Consider the following 14,581-nt stretch of genomic DNA (forward strand, 5'->3'; position numbering starts at 1 on the left):
AATTAATCAGCTGCCAGTCTAGTGGATAGATGCAAGATAAAGGGAAATTTCATAGTTAATTGGACTACAGATGCCCTACTAAATTTGTATACTTTTGGGGTATGATCATTTATATGTGTTTAGGAAATTTATGTGGATTAGTAAGCTAACATTGAATCAGTCCTCACAACAACCCCACAAGGTAAGTTCTGTTATCATCCCATTTTACAGAGGAGAACAATTGAGTATCAGAAAGCTATAATAACTTGTCCAAGAGCTACACAGCTGATAAGAGTAAACTCTAGGTTGAAAAAAACGAGGATTAAAAATATATCTGTATACATACATGTGTATACCTACACATGTGCTTTATTTTAGAGTTCTTTCTGCAAGGGCTAAAACAGATTATAAATAGTTGCAATGTCCCCAAATGTGATGTCAGCACAAGCAGAATTATCTGTTTTAATTAATGGTTTACTTACTGGTAGGGGAAGTTTGCCAAGAAAACACTGTGTCATTCCAAGGAATTTAATATCCTTCATCTAAGGATTCAGGTGCAATTTTTAGATGTATCTTAAAATGTTTGGTTAAATTAACTTTTGGATCATACATACATATATATATATATATATATATATATATATATATATATATATATGTATGTATGTATGTATGTATGTATGTATGATATATATATATAAAGGGATTTTACTCAAACTGAAGAGAGCAATTATTGTGTTTTATTGGTCAGGTAAAAGGATGTTTAAAACACTGACAATCCCATGAAATCTGTTTTTAAGAAGTACTTTTGATATTCCTTTGAACATAAATTAAAGGGAAATTTAATGCAAAGATGGTTTTTATGAGTTATTCTATATTGCTAATTTTAAAAATCTACAATGGCATTTTATACATTTTAACTAGATTAAGATTGGCTGAGAATTGAATACACTATTCTTTTTTATTTTCCTACTATACATTGATGGAATAAATTTATGTGACCTCATGGTTTATTCTTCCATTCTCAGTTACTTTTGCTAAAGGTTTGCTTTGGGAAAAATAAAAAATTCAGAAGATGAATAAACTATACATGTATGCACATGATTAATATTTTTATGGGGGCTAATGGATGTATTTAACCTGTGATATCTTTTCAATCAGATGGTTTCTTTAGAGATTAAGCTAGTTTATGACATAATAATAAAATAGACTAAAATTGATAGTAAAAGGTGTTGTTAGAAACTAACTCTTCCCTTAGAATTGTTGTCTATTTTGCTAGGGATGGAAAACAGGATGAGTCAGTACACCTGGCTCACATATGGTCGGATTAGATTGGAAAGTGAGTGGTTGGTTTCTGCTCACTGTCCCCACCATTTCTTGGGGGGGGGGGGGGGGAGGGAGAGAGAGAGAGAGAGAGAGAGAGAGAGAGAGAGAGAGAGAGAGAGAGAGAGGAGAGATTGAGCGCTAGCATTAGGGTGATTTGAAAGTCAATAAAAATAAATGATTTGAAAAAATCTTTATGATGAGAAATTCCTAATTGGGTTTTGAAAATGTCATAAGAACTTAGTAAACTGCTGTGGTGCCTACTTAAATGAACGTAATTGTGTGTGTGTTTTAACAATTATTCTTTTAAATTAATTTTTTGGCACAAAAATTAAATAGTTCTGAGCTGATATGACTTGGTTAAATTTGATATGAAAAAAACCTAAACGAACATTCATTTGCCTGGGAGCCGGGAGAGCTGTCTGTGGTCTTGGCCCTGTCAGTATTACATTGGGGTAGGGAGTGGGGGGCTCAGTTTCTTCATAAAATGTAGGGGGTGACCTAGGTGATTCCTAAATTCCTTTTGATCCTAAAGCAAGCCACTGTGAAATTTAAACTACTATCACAGTCCACTCTTTCTTTTTTTCTTTTTAAAAACACTGCTATCTTATTTAAATGTATTACCTTGAGCACTGTTCATTTTAGGGACGTGTATAGATATTAGTAATTCAATTTCAATTGCTATTAAAAAAAAATTCCTTAGTTATAAGAGATCTTGAAATTTACCACAGAAATTATAGGCTAGAGCTTACATAGCGACATTATAATATTAGTATCCAATCAAAGGGTAACATGGTATTGTTATATTAAAAGGAAACAATTTACCTGAAATATAACTAATACTGGGCAATGTTTATTTTAATTTGAAGTGAATCAGAATGCTTTTTACATTTGTTGAATGCAGGTGTGGGTACATACAGTGAATTAAAATGAGTGCTAACATTTTTAATTAGTTTTTTTTTTTTTTTTTTTAGCAATCTTACCATTTTTTATTAATATTATGGAGCAGGAGCAAAGATTTCAAATATGTGAATAATCCTCTAAATAACTGATACAACAAGCCATTCGTTATAGTTTGGATTTTTTTGTATTAAAATTTGTTTCTAAGTTATTTTGGTTAAGCTTGAAGTTTTCATTATGTGAATTCAGATAACAAGCCTAAAATTCAGTTTTCAGATATAAGTAAACTAATACATATTTAATGATAGCTAACATGCTTACGATATTCTAAGTGTTTTACATGTATATACTCATTTAATTCATTCAACTGTCATATAAGGTAGAAATTATTGTTATTATCATTATTATTATTAACAGATAAAATTTGGTTCTTAACCACTAATATGGCAGTGCCGCTTCACAAAGACATAATATAGATGAGAGGGATGGAGGGAACGCCTCCCAGAAGCATGTAAGATGAGAGGAAACATCTTACAGTGAATAACATACCTGATGATCAAAAGCTGATTATAGATAACATTTTATAGAAATGTTACCATGGAAAGTGGGAAATAATACAATATATTTATTTGTCAACATTGAAATGTTAAACTTAGTATTCAAGTCAATATTTTTTTGTTTTTAGCACATACTATATATCAGGCACTGAGCTAGTGCTTTCACATGTTCTCTCACTTCCTATGTGGGATTTCGCAGCCCTCTGAGGTTTAGTTTTATTGTCCCAATTTCAAAATGAAGAAACAAGGTCCACATTCATGTGACTAAAGGCATGATTTGACCTTTACATTAAGGAGGGAAGGGAGAAATCCGCCCCATCCTGACAAGCACATCCTGGAATCCTGATGTCCAAACCAAATAATACATTGGAGGCACCGGCCAGTAATTACATTGGACTATAGCACTTCTCTGGAGGGGTGCTTCCGTCTTCTGTCCTTACAGGAAAGTAAAGAAGACTAGTGTGGTATATATTCTGGTACTCTCCTGTCTTCAGCTCGGTTATGCTCACACCTCATTTAGCCAAGAACCAGGAAGTAGGCAGGAAAAGAAAGGGGCAAAAATCTGTCACAAAGATGATACTGAAATTTGGTTGATAGGGACACATTTTAGGACCTAGAGATCATGTGCTCTTACTTTAGACACAGTCACCATGGATTTGTTAAGTTGTCTTAACCAGGCAAATAATTCACGTCACTTCAGTAACTCTCCTTGTGTTGTCAGTTTATTGAGCCTTCAAATTATACGTCATATTTGAAAACAAAGTTTACTGCATTGCTTCAGTTCTGAAAGTCATGGTGAATTATTAAATTGCCTAAAGTACAACCTTATTACATTTTTTGTTTTTTAATATAGTCCCAAGAGGGATCTTTGCATAAGAAACATTGTCTTTGACTTTGTATTTATTTATATTAGAAGAGGGGAAACTAATTTTTTAACTGGAGAGTATGGGTTGGATGGTTCTGGCTCCAGCAGAATTTAAATACTGGAAGAACTTTGGGAAAAGCCAACCAGAAACAATTTTATGCCTTTTTGTAGAAAGCCTTTTAACTAGGTCTCATTGCTTTTCTCATGGAGTAGAATTTGGGTGGGGTAGAGTTTTTTGATTATTTTTGTTGTTGTTGTCTTCAGAGAAGCCGTGGAATATGATCAACACATTGTTCTGACATCTCTCAGGAAAAATCTGTTTATTGCAAGTCTAGTGAATGTGGTTGTTGCTAGTTGCAACTAGAAAGATGCTATTTACTTAGTTTATGAGTTTATGCTTTTGAGAACAATCCTTGTTGGTGTTCATGAGAAAGGGATGGAAAAGTAGTCTTAAAGTTAACATAAGCCTAGTTTGAATTTTACAGTATAAATTTATTTTTCTTATGACTTTTCTCTGTCTTGTTATAAAGAAAATAAGCTTGAAGATCCATTATCACATTTTTCAGCACTCTTTTGTACCTTGGTTTTGGTTCCCATCACAGACAAGATAATGTGTGTAATGTGTTTCTCTTAAAGTCAGGGAGGGACCCCATAGCTTGAGCATTCATTTTAAGTTTTCCTGACAAAACTCATTTTATATTTAATTGTTCAAAGAAATTTGCTCTTGCAGAAATTAAGGTATATTTTATAGCAATATATAATTAAGGTATAATTAAGGTATGTTTTATAGCAATGTATAGTTTTTAACTTCAAATTTAGTGTAGATTCTCATCACATTTTAAGTTCTTGAAACAGAAGGAGTTCCACTTTCAGGTTTTCAGAAAATTCTTAGTAGATAGAAAGATAAATGTGTAGATCCTATTTTTAATCTGTTTCTGAAGATGAAACTTGAATAATTACTGAGAAAAGCTATTTTGTGTGTCCAAAAATGTAGTAGAGTGCAGCACAGACTCTGGATCCAGACTTAAGTTTGACTCTGAACTGTAATTAACTGTGTGACCTTGAGCAAATTGCTTAAATTCAGGAAGACTGTACTTCATCAAGATAATAATACCTAACAGTGAAGGATATTGTGAGGGACCTTAAGTATGTGGCCATATTAGGCAGCTTAAATTTTTTGTTTAATTTAAAATATGGATTTCTAATATTGAGTAAAATTATGAAACTGTGGTTTCATAATTACAAATATAGCTTGGGCATCTGTGAAAGGCTGGAACGGGTCCTTAGTATTGCTTGTCTTATTATATACGCTTTATTCCTCAGAGTACTCCGTTTGAGTAATCTAGATGCAACACAAGATAGATAAAACATTTAGCACAATTGTTAATTTTCTTGAAAAGAAATTTTATAGTTGTATGTATACCTAAACTTTCATTAGTATTGGTAGCCTGTATCTTCAGTATTTGAAAGATTTTGCTTACAATTGTTATTATAAGAAATGTAGAACGTGTGTGTGTGTGTGTGTGTGTGTGTGTGTCTATATTTTAATGGAGAATTTGTGATTTTTTTTTTGCTAAGAGGTAGGAAAAGGTACCATAGATTTGAATTGGGTATATATTAGCTTTTATGCTGGAATTGAGTTTTGTTTTTCATATTTTAATTAATTTAGCTCATATTCATTGAGCACCTGCTCTGTTAGTCTAGTCACAGGACTAGATAGCTCATAAAAATTGTTTTGATTTGGTTTACTTAATGTATTTCTGATCGGTGCTATCATCTTTGGACAATACCGAACATGTATTTTTTTTCTCATTACAAACAAATTAGCAACTAGCCCAAATATTTCATTTTATTTTAATCCATGAGCTATTTAAGGCAAACTAACAGATTCAAATTTAGGTATAACAAAAACAATGTGTAAATGGCATTTCTAAATATTTTATTAATGGTCACATTTATAAGTACACAGTTATACAAGCTTCCTTGTACACAGACATTCTCGTTTTAAGTTTGGTGACAAAATGATATCACAAAAGGCAAGCTTTAAATTATGGATAGCAGAATGCAGGTCCCATTATATGTCAAAGAAAAACTGCATCAGCCATTTACAGGTCCCCTGCCATGTTTACAAACTGAATTATTCAAGTTCAAAGCCTTAAGCTGTACAAGTACTTTTCCTATTGTATAGTAATTAGATTGAACAATTTCAATTTGATGAATATTTACCAGATATATCCCAATCATTATTATATCATAGGTCTAAACTAAGTTAGTTAATCCCTCAGTATTATACATTTCAGAGCCATATTTATATTTAAATATTATGTAACATACTTTTAATAATAGTTCTTCTAGTTGTTTTTGAGGAATGTATCTACTGCTAGTCAGTAAAATAGCTATCATCTTACTCTCTGTAGAACCTTAAAAAAAATAAAACGAAACCAAAAACCCTCAAAACAAAACTCAGGATAAGAACATTGCTATTCAGAAAAAAAATCTCCTAATTATACAATGGAAGTCAGATCTGGGCTCCAAATATGGCTCTTGCCACTTACTAGTTATGTGACCTAGGGAGCAAACTATTCAACTTTTCTGATCCTTCATTTTGTCACCTCTTTCGTCTGGTCTTTTTGAGGATGAAATGAAATATGTCTAGTATTTATCTTCCAAAAGATTCTGTTCTTATAAGAAAGCAAGTCACAAATAGAAGTATTCAAAATCTTGCAAATAGCACCACTTCTCCAAATGTGACAAACATTGTATATCTGGCGTGTAGTAATTGAGCTTGATTTTAAAGAACAATTTTATAAACTGAACTACTATTTTTTTTAAATAAAGTCACTGTAGTTAAATAATAGTGGAAATCAGCTTAGATGATGCTCTCATTTTCTTGAACACTGCTGAAAAATTTAGTGACCAACTGTTTTGGTATTTTTTCCCTCTTTTGGTAAGGTTCCCCCCACGTATTTAAAATTTCTTATTATGGAAAAATTTAAATATATTCAGTAGTAGATAGTACATATTCAGCAGACCCCGATGTACCTGTCACCAGGTTTCACCTGGAGTAGCTCTTGGACGATCCTCTTCTATATTCCTAACCCTCTCTCCCCTTTTCATGTTATTTTGAAGCAGTTTCCAGGTATTGTATCATTTCATCTATGGTTTAGTGTGTGTCTCTAAAAGATAAGGAGCCTTTTTTCCCCCTTAAAAACATGAAAATGTTTATTCTAGTTGTTTTTAGAAGAAAGATAGTAACTGAAGCAAGCCCCACATTTCTGTTGCACCCGCTCAGCCTGTTTCACCACTCAGGCTGGTGCTAGTCTGGAAGGAAACCACTGTTGGCCTTGTGTCCTCCCTCCTGGGCCGAGAAAGATGCTGGGGTCACGTGGCCATAAAAAAAAAAAAAAAAAAGAATAGAAAGGAAAAAAGAGAGAGATCTAGCAAAAGCACCAAAACATCAGCCCGTGACCCAAATCTGGGAGGAGATTGGCCAGTTTTCCTCTCCCAGTCTCAGCCTTCCCCCAGGTTCGGTCTTCTGTGGACTTGTGGGAAGGATCCTTGAAAGGAGATGGAACAGGACAAGACAGAGCATTTTGGTTTTATTTTTGTTTGTCTGTTTTTGTTTTTAAGAGGAATGTAGAGGTTTGGGGTCTTTTGCAGGCCTTTGGACTGCATCAAACTTTTTCATCTCTTTCTTTCAACCACAGATGTTCGATGCTTTCTTTCAGTGGCTCATGGCTGGGAGTTCATGGCCAAGGGGAGCATGTTCCTTCTCCTCATGAAGTGTGCCGTCCGGTGACCTCTTGCTTGGTGCCTGAGTATTGAAATGCCTTCTGCTCAGGAGACTCGGGAGAATTAAGGATTGGGGAGCGGGGTGGGGGGGGGAGCTGTGAGGGCTAAGGAAGCCTGGCGCTGGGCACAGGCTGCTTTTTGACAATTCCTGTCAAGGCTAAAGAGAAGAGATGTCATGGGCAACAGGACACAAGCCTCAGTTTAGGAACAGAGTGTGTGTGCATTTGGGTGACCATTCTGACACAAATGGCCAGAGGGTGCTCATTCCATCATTCCTTAGGGATGAACGTGCGTAGTGTTTACCTACTTTATTTAATGACCTTTGCCCTGGATAGCTTATTAGGTACAAGAAATCATATACGGGTATTTTTGGGTTTATAGGTTTCGGTTCGTTTTGATGATCTATTAAAATGGGAAATATCACAGCACAGCCAAATAATGCAGATATAAACAACACCTAATTTAAAATGTTGGTTTCAGGTTTTTATACATCGCACCAGAGAGAAGGGGCAGATGGAATGTTTATTGAAAAGGTCTGCTAACGGCCAGGCGTCGTGCACAGGTTGTCACGTACCTTATCTCATTTCTCCTCACCACAGTTTTTAAATGGGGTGTTATCCTCATTTTGCTGATGAAACCACGGTTCAGAGACGCTGCAGTGTCAAGACCGCTTGTCTAGTAAGTGGTGATTTAAATGCAGGTCTTGGAATCGATTTTAATTACTTGTCTGCTGGGCAAGGTGAGAATAACCAAATGGTCAACAAGAAGAAGGAGTCTATCGATCCAGGAACCGAGTCATCAAGTCTAGAACATGCCGGTTCGTGTTTTCAGTACAGTTAAGTGGTGACAAGAAATGTTTGCCACTTTAAGGATTTCTAATGCTCAAAACAAGTGAGGTTTATTTAGTGAAGGTGGAATGAAAGAAACTTTTCTCCAAGGCCTTCTGGAGAGAGCTGATGCGTCACTTCGCCAGGGAGGGAATGGAGCTACTGATATAATCAGGGTGATACACCAGAGACATTCATTCATTCCGTTATAGTTTATTGTTCTATCAAGGAGCGCTTGGTAGTCTAAGATCTGTAAGACCCCTTGCCTTCATTATAAAATAGTCATCATGAGAAAGCACTGACCGAAGAGGGAACCTGCTGGGAAAGATGAGAAGCTACCAAATGTGCAGATACTTACCTCTTTGACTTCGTCCTCTGACAGTTCTCTGAATTCAGGCCCTGTGTACAATGAAAGATCCCATGCCTTGCAGGTGGTAATAGATTGACATGTCTAGGTCATGACAAGGTTCATTGAAATGGCACTTTTCTGAGCTTCTGCTCTCAAGTCAGACTTCTCCACTTACTGTGTGACTTTGAGGGCAATTATTAATATTAACTTCTCATCGCTTCATCTGCCTAAAATGGGGATGATAATAGTTCCCACTCCACATGATGGTTTTGAGGAACTAATTTATGTAAATGATACATGATTCATGTGAGACACACAACACAGAGCCAGGAGGAACATGTTAGCCACTTGCATATTGACGGTGATGATGATGGACTTACTGTGGGCTACACGTACGCCACAGTGTGTGACCATGGAGATGAGTGGCGTTTGTAGTCCAGTGGGGACACCGCTGTAAGAAGGCTTGTTACTGTCATGTGGAATGTCAGCGTGCTAGGGGGACACGGGGAAAGGGACTTGTGCCTGCACCAGGACGTGTGGGTCATCGGGAAGTGAGATCTTCCAAGTTGACTTACGTAGTCAACTTTTGATGGCCGTGGACTTAAATATTTAATCCAAGAAGAATATTTACACCTTGGAAAATCTTGGATTAAAACTCCCATAGTTTCCTTTGATTAACTATGAGCTTTACTGTCATATATAACTTCTTGTTTATTTTGGCACATATTTGACACACTGGCATACACTTTACTTTCAAAACAAAATGTTTTCCTTTCCTTTCTTCACCGGGAAAATTTAAGCCAGAAAGAGAAACTTCCATAGGCTGATACAGGTCCACAGCGGTCTGACAAGTGGCAATCAGAGCAATGTCTGTCTTTATAGGAAGGGAATGGATAAAGGGAGGAGCTGAAGTTTGGCTTTGCTTCTTAATGTGGTTACATTCAATTAATTACATTTTGTGATTTAGTCCCAGTCTAGTAATGCTTAAACATATGAACTCAAGTATGAAAGGAAAGAAGCAGTAATGTAGTGGTCATGGGGGTTGATTGGTTGAAATTGAACTTGATTGTAATTTTTTTCCAAGTTATAACCTTAAAGCTTGGAACAGACGGCTTTGTTTCAGGTTTTGAGAACAAAGCCCTTCTCTTTATAAGGAAACCTTAAAATGGTTCGTGTAGAATATTCAAGCTGGGCTGTAGCATGACCGGCCAACCAGGATATAAGCCACACATCACAGCCCCAAGCACCTAATGAAGTTGACCTGATGAATGGAACGGCTCCATTCAGTGATCCTCCGAGTGTGGTTCTTGGCTTCACTTGCAAATTTGTTGGACCTATGAATCCTTGGACCCTGCCCAGAGCTACTGAAAGAGAAGCTTTGGGGGTGGACCCAGTAATCCATGTTTTGGCAAGACCTCCTGAGGGCGCTGATGTCGTCTCAAGTATGAGAAACACTGGCTTAGATTATCCATCTGAATGTTAACAACAAAAAAAACTCAAACCAAAAACCACGAATGATGATTTCGATTTGTGGCCTAATTGCAACCTAGTTCTTTCTGATCGTAATAGACCAAGAGGTTCATGCTTCTTGTGGCTGCTTCTGGAATGTTATGAAAAGCCACGTCATGTCATCAGTTATATGCTGACGTAGGTCTCTCTGTATTGCCGTGACAGTCAGGACTGTTCAGGTGTGGAATAAAAGGATGGGTCCTGCTCTTGGAAATACTAATTTGTTCTTTCAGGAAGTTATTTTTTATGAACTTTGATGTTCATAGTAACTTCTATGATTTTTCCTTTAGAAATTGTCCTGTGAAGTAGAGATGACAGAAACTGAAACCAATTAGTTAATGACATGCAACTCAATATATTAAATATAACAATTAAAATTACAAAATAAAATGAGGTCTAAGCATTGTAATCGAGTTTGCTTTGCTGAGCGTTGGATATAATTGTTCAAGTTTCATTCATGATTAAGCTCACATGTTCTAGAGTCAGAAGGCCTGGTTCCTCCTTCAGATTCTTCCATCTCCACTTATCTGCTATTGATAAAGCTATTTATCACTCTGAGCTTCAGTTTGTTCATCTGTGAAATGGGATAATAACTGAACATCCCTAATTGTATAGGATTTTGTGAGTAATCAGTAAGATTAGACATGTAAAGCATTAGAGCTAGGTAAATGTTAGCTGCTGATTTTATTATTACTATTACTGTTACTACCACTTCTACTCCTGCAGTTGGCAGTAGATAACCTAAAGATAACATTTGTGATAGGTCACTCATTTGTGCACCACATCTATCTGTCATCTCAACAGAGAAGGAAAATAAGGCTTCTCTTTCTCTTATATTTTAGTATCTCTGATATCATCCTATATTACTCTTATACATACATTTTGTTCTTTCTTTCATTTATTGAGTGACATTTGAGTGCGTACTGTTTTCTGGGCCCTAGTGAGCACATTCCTGCCCCTTGGACTCTTACAGCAGAGTGTTTCATTTATTCAAATGTGTGTCGTAATTAGTGTGGTCCTTTGACTGCCATGACCGTGACCCTACACAGGGAAGCATCGCCGGATTTGGAGTGAAACTTGGGCTTGAATCCTGACTGAGCCACTGAACTATGCAGTGACCTGTCTGTGCAGTAAACTGACTCTTCCTCAGTCTTAGTTCTTGTCATTAAGTGGTGAATAATACAGTCTAACTGATGAGGAGGTTTGAGGATGAAATAAGACAGTATTAGTAAAGTATCTACTAAGTAGATGCCCAATAAAGGTAGTTCTGCTTTTCTACCTTTTCTCCTTGTCGGTTACCAAGAGATTTACAGCTGTAAATCTAGTAATGGTGGGTTGAAGCAAATAGAGTTGTCAGAGTTTTTTGTTTTATAATAGATTCTCTGACCTTTTTTTCAGAGATCAGGACATCCCCCTTCAATGAATTGTTTGAAGTAGATTTTTTAAAAAGCTTTTTATTCATTAAGCTGTCATTGACAACCCCCCCCCCCTTTTTGTGGGCAAAAAGTGATACACTTTGATTAGTCATTCTCATTCACATTTTTGGTTCCTGCCATAATAATCACCGTAAGTTAAACTGTAAATCTTGGAAGAGCAGAAACTAAGGATATTGGAAAGCTAGACTACAAACATATTTTGGAGCTGAGAAGGGAACATTAGAGATCGAACCAAATTCTTTCCTTTTTCAGATCAGGAATGCGGTCAAGAGGATGAAAGTCCCAAGTTCACATGACATGCCAAGTGGCAGAGCTGGGGCTTCTGAATGTAATGCCCATTCCATTGATTTCTGCTAGTGGTCATGTTTTGGTCATCAGCTCAAGTTCAAGCAAGAAGAACTGCCATTTAACAAGGCTTCTATCTTACAGTCAGTTTACTTTCTGGGAAGTGGGTCCTAGAAAATACATCAGTGGTTATGATATTTGGCCCAAGAAGCAATCAAAAAAGGCCAACTTGAAAAATGAACTATGTAAATCACAGCACTCTTGAGTTGACACTTTGTTGGGTTAGAAAGCCAGCTTTGTGCTGTTCTGATTCCTTGGGTTTTTAAATTTGTATCTACTCCTCTACCTACTTCCTAATGGCACAGACACTTACATTTGATTTTTTTTTTTTTTTAAATTAGAGGTTCCATACAAACAGAAAAGATCAGTGAGAGGGAGTAAATCAAGCAATGATCAACTTGAGACCCTCTCTGAGAGCAGAATATTTATTTGACAAAATGTGTGGTCGTTGAACTCTTTGAATTACCAAAGCATCATAAGAAATGGTGTTATACAAATGTAAAGTAGTTTATGATAATGTTAGTTGCTGATAAGGTCGGATTGTGGGGAGGAGTACATGTTAGGCCAGGACAGGCCCGGGTGGGCTACTGTGCCATTGGGTCCTGGACCTCGTTCTCAGTGAGCGTCAGCCATCTGTTAGACCGTTTGCTTCTGAGTCCTAGCGCCTGAAAATTCTCAACACATTGCAGCTGAGATCAAGACCAGTTTGTATATTGGTAATTTACGTGTCACCCTTGTATGAAATCATGACAAATGAAAGCAAAGTACCGACTTTCCTTGTAAATTAAATAAGTGTAAATAAAGAATAGAAGGGCTTTTTTTTTTTTTAAGTCCCATAAAGCATTACTGAAAATTTTAAATTTCTTTTAGGACTCTAGTTTTAATATACTCCACCAATTAGAAGTCAGTGGTTGTTATTTTAACAAAAATCTTCGTGTTCCAGGAAATATACTGGGGCGGGGGGAGGAGTATGACGTGGCTTCGCTAAACTTCAGTACCACAGTTAGCAACTTACAGGTAAACGGGAGACTTCTTTACATAGTGGAAACAGCTGTCATAAAACAAACCGAAAAACACTGTGTAATATTCTTTATCCACTGCTGCTTGTTGGTGCTGTTGTCCTTCAGTGATTGGCAAAATCCAAGTTCTGGAAATTCACAAGGTTGTGTTAAAAAAAAAAAAGGCTGAGTCTCCCCACCCCATTGCAGTTATTTTGGCACAAGAAAACCTACAACTCTATAGTGGGAAAGGGAAATGTAAAAACAAACCTAAGATAAGGAAGTAGGAGAGAAGAAATATTTTAAACATTTAAAAATTGCTTGAAGGAATTCATTCATTCATTGATTTAGCAAACATATGCCTGCGTTCCACCTGCCAGGTCCTGTGTGAGGCCCAGTGATGCAGAAACGTAGGTCAAGGCTTCTCAACCTGTTTCACATCGTGGCACAACATAGACAACAATAATATTGAAACAGAAATCATCTGCTAGCCAGTTCCTGCCACGTCAGGCCCTCTGGGCAGTGTTGTGGGCTGAGGAGATGAATATACGAGTGATCTTTGGAGTTATACACACGGGGAACATTTGATGTGAGACACTTCCTACCAGTGGGAAGCAAACAGCCCAAGAATTACTGCCCCCAAAACTGGTTTTGTATTGGAGGTGGAGATAGTGGACAGCCCGGTATGGGTGTGGTTCATAGATTGCTGAAAAAAGGCTAAGTCCAGCTACTGTAGGATGAGCTGGTGGAACTTTGTAGTAACTTCTTTCTCAAGTTATGCCTCAAGTCCACTTTGCTTCCAAAAGAATGCCTCTGATTCCGAAAGAATATGCAAAAAGAGATTTGATTTAATTCAGTGCTTGCAATGAGGAAGGATAAAAACAGGACAGTCTCTTTTGTGAACAGCAAGCCTTCAGAACTCTAAGGAGTCTTCCTGCCTCTCTGTGGACCATGTTGAGAAGATGAGGATGACGAGGAGAGAATTAGGAGGAAAATTGGGAAAGAAAGATGTGCTGGAGTGTGTTGTCCCAGCCTAGAGCAGAATAACATGATGTAACTAACACCTGTAATACTCTCTACTTTAAATACTAGGTTATATCCAAATGGAACTGTCCTTGGACTCCTCAAGTTGCAGGGGTTAAAAAAGGCTTGTATCATAAAAGAATTCATCCAGTGACCATCACTGACTACTGCGGGCGGGGGGTGGAGACGTCCCTGTTTCAGGGAAGTATAATAATAGTGCAGTGTGAGTTGTGTTATGGAAGGATGGAGGAGAAAAGTCAAGTTGATCAAAAAAATGCTCCCTGAATAAAGGACATGCTTAGAAGCAGTCTAAAATTTCTAAGATGATAGCTAAGAAAGTGGAAAAGGGAAGATCCGCCCCCCCATTTTTTTAAGGAATAAAATTAGGTGAATTTTTTTAAAAAGCCAAAGCTTTGAGTTAAATAATGCAAGAGAAAATACCACTGCAGAGAAGGCTGTGGACTACAGGTACCGCTTGTCAGATCCTCTGGGAGCCCCTTTTCTCCAATACTCAGGCGGTGGTCTCTGTGTGCTGCTTTACAGGGTGACTCAGAAGCATGCATTACTGCTTTCAGTTGAATCTGAAAATGTTTTCGTATCCTACTTTGCACTTAGCAAGCTAAACTTTCAATTTAGTTATCTCTAGTCCTTTTCATCCAGAAGAATGCCAGCGCAGTT

The 14,581-nt window shown here is 36.9% G+C and overlaps 1 protein-coding gene across 4 annotated transcripts in view; it reads left to right on the forward strand.

Moving 5' to 3' along the window:
* CPEB4 (cytoplasmic polyadenylation element binding protein 4) overlaps window positions 1-14,581 on the forward strand; it is a 60,292-nt gene that overhangs the window by 3,374 nt on the left and 42,337 nt on the right. The gene's annotated exons all lie outside the window — the stretch shown is intronic.

The sequence above is a fragment of the Rhinolophus sinicus genome, chromosome 5 (genome assembly GCF_057876585.1).
Source record: "Rhinolophus sinicus isolate RSI-liver-muscle chromosome 5, RSI-T2T, whole genome shotgun sequence".
Lineage (NCBI taxonomy): Eukaryota > Metazoa > Chordata > Mammalia > Chiroptera > Rhinolophidae > Rhinolophus > Rhinolophus sinicus.